The sequence below is a fragment of the Bos javanicus genome, chromosome 20, assembly GCF_032452875.1.
Source record: "Bos javanicus breed banteng chromosome 20, ARS-OSU_banteng_1.0, whole genome shotgun sequence".
NCBI lineage: Eukaryota > Metazoa > Chordata > Mammalia > Artiodactyla > Bovidae > Bos > Bos javanicus.
The window spans coordinates 56,595,949-56,610,381 of record NC_083887.1 but is presented as its reverse complement, the minus strand read 5'-3'; the positions used below and the strand labels follow the sequence as shown (position 1 = coordinate 56,610,381).

The 14,433-nt window shown below is 40.0% G+C and overlaps 1 long non-coding RNA gene across 2 annotated transcripts in view; it reads left to right on the top strand.

Annotated features, from left to right (window-relative positions):
- Positions 1–14,433, top strand: part of LOC133233738 (uncharacterized) — a 164,044-nt gene that overhangs the window by 68,927 nt on the left and 80,684 nt on the right. The window contains exon 5 of one of the 2 annotated variants that reach the window (XR_009731820.1): positions 1,703–3,464. The exons of the other annotated variant lie outside the window; for it this stretch is intronic. This is a non-coding gene — a long non-coding RNA (uncharacterized LOC133233738). Of the gene's footprint in view, positions 1–1,702; positions 3,465–14,433 lie in introns of those variants that run through there. 2 annotated transcript variants of the gene reach the window in all.

Sequence of the window (14,433 nt, the reverse complement as noted above, 5' to 3'; positions counted from 1 at the left end):
CTCAAACAAATTATACTTCAGGACAAAAATGTTTTTAGAGATAAAGAGGGACATGCTATAATAAAAAACATGGTCATCAAGAAGACATTAAAATAATAAATGTGTATACACCTAATCAGAGAAATTCAAAATGCACAAAGAAATAAACTAATGTAACAGAAAGGAGAAATAGGAAATGCTATAACTGAAGTTTTAGATATCAGTACTCCTTTCTCAGTGATAGAATAAGTATACAAAATGCTCTGTGTGGATATAGAAGACTTGAATAGCATAATCAATAACACAACAAACACAACACATGTCTTTTCCAGAGTGATCATGCAGAATTCATCATAAAGACCATATGCTAAGTCACAAAACAAACTATAAGAAAATTTATAAAATTGAAATCATACAGGGTACATTCTTAACAACAAAGAAATTAAATCACAAAATGATCAAAATACAGACATCAGAAGACTCCCAAATATTTGGAAATTAAGAAAGCCATGTCTTAACCCATGGTTCAAGGAAAACTTTAGAATGTATTATCAAATGAATGATAATAAAATTATCACTATCCAAATTTGGGGGATCCAGTGTTTGGCAGAAATTATATAGCTCTGTATGGTTTCCCTGGTGGCTCAGTGGTAAAGAATCCATGCGCAATGCTGGAGCCTCAGGAGACATTGCTCGACCCCTGGGTCAGGAAGATCCCCCAGAGGAGGGCATGGCAACTCAGTCCAATATTCTTGCCTGGAGAAACCCATGGACAAAAGAGCCTGGTGGGCTACAGTCTATAGGGTTGCAAAGAATCGGACACAACTGAAGCGACTTAGCATGTGTGCATATATAAAAAACAGAAAAGAATTAAAATCAATCATTATTGCTTTCACCTTAGGAATCTAGGGAATGAAGTCTAAACCCAAGATAAGCAGAAGGAAGGAAACAGTACTGGTAAGAGTGGATACTAATGAAATAGAAAAATGATGAATAATAAAGAAAATCCTGAAATCAAAATTTGGTTCATTGAAATGTTAACAAAATCAATAACACCTACCTTAACTAAGACACAAACAGAGAAAGCACAAATTACCAAGAAAAAGAGAGAACATCAGGGATGATCCATAGACATTAAAGGAATAATGACATTTATGAATCACTTTATATCACTGAATTCAACAATGTAAAAGGCAAATTCCTTGAAAGACACAAATTACTAAAACTGACATAAGAGGAAAGAAAATCCAAGTAGCCCCATAATAAAGACATGTATTTTTATTCAGAAACCTTCCCAAAGAAATCTCTAGATAACTTCATTCATGAATTCTACCAAATAATTAAGGAAACATAATATCAATTTTCCAAAATGGATTAGGGTTCAGAATATGGTTTTTGTCTTTATTCTTTGATTTTAAGAGTAACTCACTGGTTTTAGAGATTGACCCCATCACTAAATGATATGACAATCATTAAAATCTTAAAAATTGGGTTGCGGAAATAGATAAAACTAAATTAGAAATCTAATTCAAAACACCAATGTTTGTCATTCTTTCCTAAGCTAGGCATGAAGCTGAGGGGACTGAGAGTTCTGATAGGTTTTACCATGCTCTGCCACAGTTACCCTCTGCTGACCTGAAATGATCCTAGTAGTCCGCCTCATTTTCCTATTTTCTCTTTCACATAAATTTGCTGTATCTACTTTCTCTTCTCTCATTCCCAGGCAAGAAGCCCCCAACTCAGTCTGGATGCATGCAGAAGTAGCCAAGGAAGCCAGGAAGCCAGCATGGCCAAAGGCAGAGAAATGAGAAAGCTGGCATGTAAAGAACTGTAAGAGGTTCCTCCATATCGAACCAAAAAGCAATGGGGCTGGGACAGCAGGTCAGAGATCACAAAGTGAATGTGGCATGCTCCTTAGGATTTTATCTTCCAAAACAGGAAGGATTGCAAACATGATTGCAAACATGATCAAATCTGATTGATTGCAAACATGATCAAATTTTAACTGTGCAAATATACTCCAGTCATGCATTGGAGAGAGGGTAGATCTGTTCATCAAACATTGCGATAGTGTAGTGCAAGACAATGAGGACCTGGTTCAAATTAGAAACAATGGAGTACAGGAAAAGGAATACTTACGGATACAGGGGCAGAATCCAAGGGACACAGTGACTGATTTAACATCTGGAGTGAGAAAGAGGAAGGAGTCTAGATGATTCTAAGGCTTCCTGCTCAGGGGGCTGTGTGAATAGTATGTCCCTCACTAAGATGAGGTCCCAGTAGTGGACTAGGAAGTTACTATGCTTGCTGTTGTGAATTAATGAGGCTCACTCGTTGGAAGGAAAGTCATGACCAACCTAGATAGCATATTGAAAAGCAGAGACATTACTTTGCCAACAAAGGTCCGTCTAGTCAAGGCTATGGTTTTTCCACTGTCCATGTATGGATGTGAGAGTTGGACTGTGAAGAAAGCTGAGCGCTGAAGAATTGATGCTTTTGAACTGTGGTGTTGGAGAAGACTCTTGAGAGTCCCTTGGACTGCAAGAAGATCCAACCAGTCCATCCTAAAGGAGATCAGTCCTGGGTGTTCATTGGAAGGACTGATGCTGAAGCTGAAACTCCAATACTCTGGCCACCTCATGTGAAGAGTTGACTCATTGGAAAAGACTCTGATGCTGGGAGGGATTAGGGGCAGGAGGAGAAGGGCATGACAGAGGATGAGATGGCTGGATGGCATCACCTACTCAATGGACATGAGTTTGAGTGAACTCCGGGAGTTGGTGATGGACAGGGAGGCCTGGCATGCTGCGATTCATGGGGTTGCAAAGAGTCGGACACGACTGAGCGACTGAACAACAACAAAGGTGAAATGTGAGATCTGATAGGCACTTGTATATATCCTGCACTCGGGAGAGAAGACTGGAGACTGGTATTTGGATTTCCTCAGCACATGAAATAATGTGCAATCAAGGCATGCATAAAGTGAGGAAAAAGACTTATGTGACTGCTGAAGCCATGTGAGGAGATGAGATCTCCAAGATATAGAAAAGGACATTACATAAGAAATGTCAGAGGAGATTTTCATGTTATATCATTTCTGTGTAAGCAAGCTACTTTCCTTGTTCCAGATTCAAGTTCCTAACTCTGACAAGAATTAGTGATTTCAAGGATGACATCTTTTAGCCCCAAAGGAAGCTATTTGAACAATAGAAAATCTGATAGTGATTATCTCTTGATTATAAAATATTAGGGGAAAAACTTTCAATGTACATGAACTAATGATGGTGGTTCTCCTCCAACCTATGAATTTTACAATAGACTCCATCTCCTCTACAAATGCTGCATGCAGCACTGCATCCTTCCAGTCTCCCACTGTTACAATGTTGTTTGTTGACGATAATATCCCACAGAGTTCTGTAAAGCTATAATGCAGTCTTCGGAGAAGGCAATGGCACCCCACTCCAGTACTCTTGCCTGGAAAATCCCATGGATGGAGGAGCCTGGTAGGCTGCAGTCCATGAGGTCGCTAACAGTCGGACAGGACTGAGCGACTTCACTTTCACTTTTCACTTTAGTGCACTGGGGAAGGAAATGGCAACCCACTCCAGTATTCTTGCCTGGAGAATCCCAGGACAAGGGAGCCTGGTGGGCTGCCATCTATGGGGTCGCACAGAGTTGGACACAACTGAAGCGACTTAGCAGCAGCAGCAGCATAATGCAGTCTTATAGCCACTCTTCAACAAGACCCTGTCAATAACCTGATAGTAAAGTCAGAGTGAGATTTACTGTGAAGCTGTTGACCCTTGGCCTTGTGTTCTTTTTTATAGTATTGTTGTACAGTTTTATAGTATTTGCAAAGGTAATGTATTTTTATATTCTTTTCTCAAAGAAGTCCCCCAATTACATAAGCTACAACACAACTATAACACCCAGGTATAAGGACTATAATTCAAATGTTATAGAAAATAGGTTAGTAAAAATTAATCTAATTTTTAAAAATTAATTCCAGTAATTCACCTGGGAACTGGTTTTCACCTTAGTCTTCTGATGTTAGGATCTTTCCCACTACAGCTTGAGTTCTCCACCCAGTTCGCACACGTGAGTTGCCCAGTGGACATCCAGGGTTGAGGATCACTGCCTTACCACTAACTTCTGTTAACACTTCTTAAACACAAATGAACAATTTGAAAAAATACATTCTTGAGGAAATTTCCCCAAAGGATGAACAGTGGAACAAAGATATGAAGTCTTTGCATTTATTTCTCAAGTAATTGGTTCACTGACAATTCAACTGTGCCAAGTATTATGAACATTTAATCATAAAAAGGTAGGTTGTTCTTTCTTATCTGGAGAAATTCTAATATGGCAAACAGACTATATTTGTTCAGCAATCAGTTATTGATATTTTCTCTGACTTCAAGTGCATAATTAAGTATCCAGCAAACCTGTGTTCTAATCTACATAAGTTTGAACTGAATTAATTTATTCAGGTTTTATTCAGTTGCTCTTTAAGCCTTCCATCAAGGATCACCACCCATCTTCAGCTCATTGATGTGTTGTCTCTTGCCCTACATTATAGGTTTGAAGGAGAAAAGCATTTCCCTCAACAGTTGAGCTTTGGTTAGCTTCCATAGCTTAGTTCAAGCCTTAACATTGCTTATGAAAGCTACTTCTTCAACCTATCTTTTCAACAATTCACTTGCATTTCTAATAAGGATTAGAGGAACAGGAACAATTACATGTGAGAGAAATTATTTGAATAGTTCCAAATAGTTCCCCTGGATTCTTTGGACAATTGGTCTGCTTTTGTTTTGCTGTTTTTATTCATTTATGATGTCACTTCTTAACCTTCCATAACAATTCTTTTCCTCCTGTTAGGCAATTCAAAGGAACCTGTGATGTAATTAATAGAGTGGTGGTCCCCAACCTTTTTGGCAGCAGGGACTGATTTTGTGGAAGACAAATTTTCAACAGACAGTGAAGGGGGAAGGATGGTTTCAGGATAATTCAAGTATATTACATTTATTGTGTACTTCACTTCTATTATTATTATATCAGCTTCACCTCAGGTCATCAGGCATTAGATCCTGGAGGTTGAGGACCTCTGGAACAGAGTAATTGAAAGACTTAGATTCTGACCCATCTGAAAAGCTGCGTAAAATTGGCAAAGGTGATTAAACTCTGAAAGTCAGTTAAAAAAAAAAAAAACTGTAAAATTAGAATATAAATATGAGTTTCTCTTTTTTTCTTTTTTCTTTTCTTTTCTTTTATTATTATTATTACTATTTTTTACTTTACAATATTGTATTGGTTTTGCCATACATCAACATGCATCTGCCACGGGTGTACACGTGTTCCCCATCCTGAACCCCCTCCCACCTCCCTCCCCATACCATCCCTCTGGGTCATCCCAGTGCACCAGCCCCAAGCTTCCTGTATCCTGCATCAAACCTGGACTGGCGATTGATTTCTTATATATTATACATGTTTTAATGCAATTTTCTCAAATTATCCCCCCCTCCCTCTCCCACAGAGTCCAAAAGACTGTTCTACACATCTGTGTCTTTCTCTTCCCTCATAGCTCAGTTGGTAAAGGATCTGCCTGCAATGCAGGAGACCCAAGTTCGATTCCTGGGTCAGGAAGATCTGCTGGAGAAGGGATAGGCTAACCACTCCAGTATTTTGGGGCTTCCCTTGTGGCTCAGCTGGTAAAGAATCTGCCTGCAATGTGAGACCTGGGTTCAATCCCTGGGTTAAGAAGATTCCCCTGGAGAAGGGAAAGGCTACCCACTCCAGTATTCTCACCTAGAGAATTCCATGGGCTGTATAGTCCATGGGGTCACAAAGAGTGGGACACAACTGAGCAACTCTCACTTTTACTTTGTCTAACTTACAGAGTTGGTTAGTGACCAAATGCAATATTTCTATCATCTATTATTTGACAGGAAGATATTTGTTCTTGGGAAGGGGGATCTTTGATTGCAGAATGTTTGACTAAATGCATACAAACTTTGTTGTTGTTCAGTCATTCAGTCGTTTCCGACTCTTTGCATGGACTTCAGCAAGCCAGGCTTCTCGGTCTTTCACCATCTCTGAGAGTTTGCTCAAACTCATGTCCATTGGATCAGTGATGCCATACAACCATCTCATCCTCTGTCGTCCCCTTCTCCTCTTGCCGTCAGTCTTTCCCTGCATCGGGGTCTTTTCCAATGAGTCGGCTCTTCGCATCAGGTTGTCAAAGTATTGGAGTTTCAGCTTCAGCATCAGTCCTTCCAATGAATATTCAGGGTTGATTTCCTTTAGTTTGTATTTCAGCATACAAACTTAGAAAGCTGTATTATAAAGTATGTTTCAAATAAGCAATTTATCCAAATGAGTTTTTCACCTGAATGTGACAAACCACAAGAGGCTAGATGTCTTTCTTCACTAATTGGAAATTATTATGGATATTCAATAATCCCTTTCATTTAGAAAATGTCTCTTAGGAAGATATATATTACCATAATTTGAGAATATGAAGATTCTGAAGGATTTAAAATCTGATTAACTTTGAGTAATTCCTGGGCCATTACTGATTATTACATATGAGTATCTGTAAAATTAATTCCTTGTACAACATTATTTCTCAAAGGAACCTAAGCCAGTATCTCTAAATATGTGATGATAAAAACCAAAGCAAGACTAAAGGTACATTTAAATGCTGCAGCCCAGGGAATTCCCTGGTGGTCCAGTGGTTAGGACTCTGTGCTCCCTCTGCAGAGGATTTGATCCCTGGTTAGGGAACTAAGAGCCCTGTCCCTCAAGCCACATGGTGCAGCCAAAAATAAATAAATAAATAAATGCTACAGCTCAAATTGATATTCACTAAGAGTCACTGAATGGGACAGGAAACACAGACATTGTTGAGTAGACTAAGCCTCGCATCTGATAGATGTTGAAACACAGATTAAGTGGTTCTGTCTAGCAGCTGTTTTGTTGTAGAATTGGAATTAGAACACTTAAATGAAAATGTAGAATTCTTTTAACTACTCCACACTAACCATAGAAATATATCCCCACATTTTCACACTAAAATAGAAAATATAAAAATTGCAGGAGTGGGGGAGAGAACATGCTTAAAAAGTCAGAAAGTAAAATATTCCAATTTTTATCAAAACCTTAACAAAGATTTCCATTTTATAGTTTGATATCATAGGAGAGATATTCCATTGACATACTACCTGAGTCCCTGGTTCCAGCATAGACTTAGACTATTAAAGCCTAGTTAAAACATGTTTAATTTAGTTGCTTACTCATATCTGCAGTTACTAGTCTTAACTTGGGGTTTAATTATAGAAAGCAATAAACTAAATTAATCTCATTGGAGTTTATTTCATTATTCTTATGTAGAAAATTTCAAAAAATTAGCTTAAGGAAAAAATAGAGCTGAACAGTCTCATACAAACTCTTTCCCAGTGGATCAATGCACTTTGAAATGCACTAAACAGCCTGATGAGGTGAACATTTCCCCTTCTTCAGGCCCAGCATTTTGTTGCACATTTTCAAAGTAATGATTACCAAGATGTTAGCATCGTTAAACATTGTCAATCCTGCAAAATTGCATGTAGGGTATTCTGGATATTTTTAATCTGGACAAAATGTAAAGCAGGGGAAATCATCTAGAAAATTTAGCAAACATAGTGTTGGCTTTGTCACTGGAGTGGAAGGAGGCATTATACACTGTCGCCTATGCTACAGCTGTTCCCAAATTCTTACGAGGCAGTTGCAAAGAGGAATGCTTTCCTCATCAATGTGTAACTCCAAGGTTATGGCCTTTTCTTTGAAAAGTAGACTTCATCCCAGTTGTTCACTCTTAAGAGTGGAGTGCAGTAAGTGGATGCATATTTCAATATCACAATATATAGACAGTGTTTTTTTCTGATAAAGGAAAGAGTTCCCAAACATCATGATGGTAAGGGGGCCTGATGATGCTTGAGTCCCAGGTCTATCATTGACTCAGGAAAAGCCCTCTACCCTCTGTGGGACTCAGTTTCTTCCTGTGTGATATCATGATCCCTATGGTCCATTCTGTGCCCGCTTTGAATCCTCTGAAATATCCAACTTCATTATTCAAAGCAGGCTACTAAGTTCTTCACCAGAGGCTAAGATTACACCAGAAGTCAATGTCTTATTTTGTTAAGTTTAGTCCTCAACCCTTTCTCTGTAAATGAATGAATAAAATATGAATAATGACACCTACATAGAAGACAAGAGAATTAGAAGGCTGCATATGTGTGGTCATTCACTGTAGATGGCTAATAAGCTCAATTACTATAAAATGAGTCACATTCAATGGCGTGAACAAACAGTATATCTTCTAAAAAAGCCCACTTTCAGTAAATGATTTTTGTGAGGTATATAGTTTTCTGCTCTCTTTCTGTTTCATATACACAGAAAGAGCAAGCTATACTTTCAAACAAAATCCACTCAGAAAACAGAAGTGTGACAGGAGGAATTTAGCTCTGCAATAGGATGCATCGGTGCAACATCCATCCATGTTTGAGAAACAAACCAACCATTGCAATCATTAGGATGCGGTCTAGAAAGAACAGAGGACCAGGAGATGGGAAAACCTGGACTTGTACTCCCCAAAGGAAGGGGTCACTATCTTTCTTGGTTGACTTTGCATTTCTAGAGTTTAGCTTGGTGCATGGCACACAGGAAGCTCTGAAAATGAGGAGTTGGACTTCAAACTCTGCTGCCTCCTTGGTAAGGCCTGGTCCAGGACACTTGGGGAAGCAGAGCTGAGGCAGAACTGTGTGCTACGGCTTTCTGGGGAGGTACCAACCCAAGGCATGAGGAATGAGGTAGAAACAAGAAGCCAGTTGAAGGTAGTAACGTTTTTTACCAAGACCAAGGGTTCCAAGCACAAGACATCATCCAAATGCATCCCTCAGAGGAGAGGAACTCATTTTTCCAGTGTCTTACCCCTTATACCTGTGTCTTATTCTTCAATTTACCTCCTGTGACACTGACTCCTCGCACACACCCGAGTGGTGTTACCTGGCCGTATCTGCTGCTGGAGCAGCCATATTGCATTGCCTACCGCACAACACCTCATCTGAGCCCAGGGGCAGAGGGAGGAGGTGGAACCCACGGCTAAGCCAGGCTGGCCTTTGACACAGGGACAGCTCTTCTTTCAGAGGCATCACAGAGGTAATGCTAAAGGCCAACATCCCCTATGCACCCACCTATCCAGGAATGGAGGGTCAGAGGACCCCTCCATCAAGCAGGAGATCAAGTCCCAGGAAGCAGGTCAAGCTATCTGGTTTTGCAGGGGAGGGGCGTGGAGTGGTGATAAACAGGGTCAGGGATTTAGAAATCCCTTGTAGCATTTTAGAAAGTTATCTGACTCCAGTCTGAGTTTCTTCAGCTCTAAAAGGCTGATCACATACACTCCCTCCCATGCCATGGAGTATCAGGAGGATAACAATGAGAGACATGTGACTTTAATCTTCTCATCCCTCTTCTCTACCTCCTTGCCTGCATCATGTAAACCTCCAAAGCAAGAAGAACGCATACACCCACCAGTTCCCTATCTAGCACTCACCAGGAGATGCTAAAAAAAAAATCTCACACAGCCAGTCAAACTGGTATGCCAGTCCCAAGCAGGCCCACCTCACTGAGGTTCAACTTTGGTGCTTTTCCTCATTAAGCTTATTCTCTTTTCTTCCTCTTCCCCTCCGCTTTCTACTCTCCATGAACACCCTTGGCCAGGGACAGACACAAGTTTTGGAAGTCCTGGAGGTTATAAAGTATTGGGAATCCCTTTTAAGAAAAATATTATGAATACAAAATTCGGTCTAAAGGAGAATTTATTTATTTTAAATAAGCAAAGAAAACACACCAAATACTAGAGACTTGTAAATCCAGGTCCCTTTCTTCTGTGATCTCTTTAAACAATTTATGAGAAATGCTTACTAACAGCAACCTGGTCTACCTTCCTAACACAGAATACCCAAGAGCAGCATATTTCAAAGTACCTCTGAACTTCTGGGAAGATTTCCTGTAGTAAGAAAAGGCAACCCACTCCAGTACTCTTGACTGGAAAATTCCATGGACAGAGGAACCTGGTGGGCTACAGTCCATGGGGTCGCAAAGAGTCTGACATGATTGAGCAACTGAGTGCATGTGTGCACGCAAACACTCTCACACACACACACTGAACTTCTGGGAAACGTGAAAATGCAGATCTTGTTTTGATAGGTTTGGGTGGGTTTTGAGGGTCTACATATTTCACAATGCGCAGGGCATGCCCAGGTGACACTAGTGTTCCCAGCCATGAGCCATATTTCAGGTAGCAAGGCTTTAACTCTCAGCATTTGCCAGGGCAGGTGCAACTAAGGGCTCAGAAAGCTTAAACCTCATAAATTCCATCCTTTCAGGTGTCAGTCACTTCACCCTTCCAATGCCTAACAAAAGGGCAATTCAAAACGGCGGTATATGAGACTTCTCTGGTGGTTCAGTGGCTAGGAATCTGCCTTCCAATCAGGGCACATGGGTTAGATCCTTGGTCAGGGAACTAGAATCCCACAGGCCACAGAGCAACTAAGCCCGTGCATAACTAGAGAAGTCTTCACACTGCAACAAAGACCCAGCACAGCGAAAATCAAACAACAAACTAACAGAAATGTTGGTATAGATGTTGAGAAAGTGAATAACTGTAGAAACTGGGTAAAAGATATTTTTCGAATTCTTTCACCCTAACTGAAGGAGAACTGAATCTTTTGCCAAACAATAAGTTATTTAAAGTGATTTTTGATATATACTCTCTGATTTTTGCCATAAACCTGAGAAGGCATTTGAAGAATTGAATGACACTGCTAGAAACAAAGTCCTTCATTCTTGTCTACTTAATTCTGTGAAAAGGTTCTCAGGGATGGTATTAATAAAAGTCAAAAACAGGAAAAGTATTGATGCAGAACTCTGTCTCATTTTCACAAAAAATAATATTGAACTTGGATACTTAAATTACCTTGGAAAAAACCCTCCATCTATCCCTTTAACTGGCACATTTCTAGTAACTTTTATATATTTAACAATAAGTTATCAAATTGTATAATGCATTCTATTGTCTTGACTAATTGTATGCAAATATTAATTCAATCCAGAAGAAAAATATTTAATGCATAGAAGATTATGGTTACAGGACTTTTAAAAAATTTAATTTCAATGTCTATAATTTGTTGCAAACATTGCTCAAAAATGATTTCCAAATGTAAAGATATAATAAAATCCTGTGGAAGAAATAAAATCAAATGGAAATAAGATTCCAAGGGAAAAAGAATGACATAAAATTTCCAACTCATCATGAATATTTTAAGTGAAATCATTGAATGCCAAATTATAACTGTATGTTGATTCCATAAGTAAATTTTTAAAAACCTCACAATAGTTGTATTTTAAAATTTCAACATGCCTTTAAATTTACATAACAAATATATAAGTATAAATAAATTTATATATAAATTTAAATAACAAATATATAGAGAACCTTTGTCTTCATCTCCATGTCTGGCACAGAGCTCCTAAACCCCTTGGAATTTCTTACAGAGTGATGGAGGTATATTTTATTTTGTTAATGAGGTGGTTTGGGAAGACTCCCTAAGAATGGGCTCTAATAGTCAGAAGAACCATGTAATTTGAGGGTTGGAAATTTAGTCCCACAACTTGATCTCCAGAGAGGGGAGAAGAACTGGAAATTGAGTTCAATTACCAATAGTCAATGGTTTCATCACTCATGTCCATGTACTGAAGCTTTCATAAAACTGAAAAGGATGAGGTGCAGAAAGCTTCCAGGTTGGCAAACACATGGAGATTTGAGAATGGTGTGCTTTCAAAGGGCATGGAAACTTCAAGCCCTCACCCACATACCTTGACCTCTGTCTCTTCCATCTTTTCTAATAAACCAGTGATCTAGGAAGTAAAATGTTTCTCTGAGTTCTGTGAGCCCTTCTAGTCATTGGAAGCCCCACTCTGAAGTATAAGAATACAGATGACAACTTGGACTTGAGACTGGTGTCAGAAGGGGAGGCGGGGTTCAGTCTTGTAGGACTAAGCCCTCAATCGGCGGAATCTAATGCTATCTCCAGATAGAGGGTCCAGATTTGAATTGACTGCTGGTGCCCTACCATCAATTCCTTATTGGTGGTGATGCTGAAAGCTCAGCCTCTGTGCACCAGTACCAAAACTTGGAGACAGAGTTTTAGGTGAAGTAGAAAGGAATAGCTTTATTGCTTTGCCAGGCAAAGGCGGACAGAGTGAGCTTCTGCCCTCAGAAACTGTGTCCCAACCCAGGGGTGTTTGGTGAGGAGTTTTATGGCAATGGTTCAGGGTGGGGTTGTTGATAAGATTAGGGTAAGTACAGGGCCTGTACTGCTCTAATCTGTTTCTGGTAATCTTCTTGATGAGCTTCTCTAGTGTGAAGACATCCTTCATTTGTTGGGTTTTAATTCTATAAAGAGATCAAATTGCCAACATTCAGTTGGATCATACAGAAAGCAAGGGATTCCAGAAAAACATCTACTTCTGCTTCATGGACTAGTTAAAGTCTTTGACTGTGTAGACCACAAAAAACTGAAAAATTCTTTAAGAGATGGGAATACCAGACCACCTTACCTGTCTTCTGTGAAACCTGTATGCAGGTCAAGGAACAACAGTTAGAACCAGACATGAAAGAACAGACTGGTTCAAAATTAGAGGAGTAAGACAAAGCTATATATTGTCACCCTGCTTATTTAAATTATATGAAGAGTACATCGTGTGAAATACCAGGCTGGATGAATCACAAGCTGGAATCATGATTGCTGGGAGAAATATCGACAATCTCAGATATGCAGTTGATACCACTCTAATGCAAGAAAGCAAAGAGGAACTAAAGAGCCTCTTGATGAAGGTGAAAGAGGAGAGTGAAAAAGTTACCTTAAAACTCAACATTCCAAAAAGTAAGATCGTGACATCCGGTCCCACCACTTCATGGCAAATAGCTGGGAAAAAAATAGAAAAAGTGACACAAAGAGATCACAAAGAATCAGACATGACTTAATGATTGAATGAGAACAGTTCTGTAAAGAGCTTAAAAGCATTGCTATGCATATACCTTGACGTGGAACCAGGACCCTGCCCCAGTTCAGTTCAGTCCCTCAGTCGTGTCCAGCTCTTTGCGACCCCATGGACTGCAGCACACCAGGCTTCCCTGTCCATCACCAACTCCTGGAGCTTGCTCAAACTCATGTCCATCGAGTCAGTGATGTCATCCAACCGTCTCATCCTCTGTCGTCCCCTTCTCCTCCTGCCTTCATTCTTTCCCAGCATCAAGGTCTTTTCCAATGAGCCAGTTCTTCGCATCAGGTGGCCAAAGTATTGGAGTTTCAGCTTTAGCGTGAGTCCTTCCAATGAATATTCAGGACTGATTTCCTCCTCCATGGAGTCTTCCCGACTGAGGGATTGAACCCACATCTCCTGAGTCTATTGCACTGGCAGATGAATTCTTTACCAATAGACCCACCTGCCCCAAGGCTGTACTATTGTTTCTTGGCTGCCTGTCACTTGCCATGGCATCCCTTCCCTTCCTGTATTAATAACTATTCAAATCTGTTCTTTTGGAACTCAGGGATGGTCTTGGAGGCTGGAATCTGTTTCCTACAAGAAACAGAAAGGCTGCACCCAGAAGCCACACAGTCCTCCCCAGTTTCAGTGGGAGGCGTATCCCCCTAAACACACATGTTGAAATTGGATGCAGAACCCAAAAGAATGCTGAAACATGTATGTATATATATTTTTGAAATTACTTAAAATTATAATGAAAGGTTGTCAGTATGCCACTATGATGGTGGTACACAGCTTTCCAAAACTTCCTGGAACTTCTTTGAACACACAAAGCTTGGGGATCACAGCTTTCCCCAAGCTGCCTCCAGGAGCCCATGGCTCACTCCACTGTCCACTCTAGCCTGGCTCTGTCTCATCCTTCAACAAGGCCACTCTTGATCAAGTTATGGATGTTCAGCACTTACGTGACATCACCTTAACTAATTATAGATGCAAGGAACTTATTTTCAATTAATTTCATATTCTAAGGTAACAGGGGTTAGGACTTCAATATATGTTTTGGGGGATACACAGTCCAACCCATAGGAGTGACAAAGTCTCAGAGTTTTCTTTGATCAACTTTCAAAACCCACTCTCTTCTCTTTACTCTCCAGGTTCTCTGACTTCAGTGGCCCTCATCTTGTCTCCATTTCAGACTCCTCCTCTCTTACCTGCCCTCTCAAGGTTGGAGGGCCAGGGCCTCCAGTCTAAGCACCTATCTCACTCAGAATCTCCCCTTCTTGAGGTCATCCATGCCTTCATTTTTTCCATCCCAGACTGTCCATTTTCTCTTACCCTGACCTCTCCTCTGGGCCCCAGACCTAAATG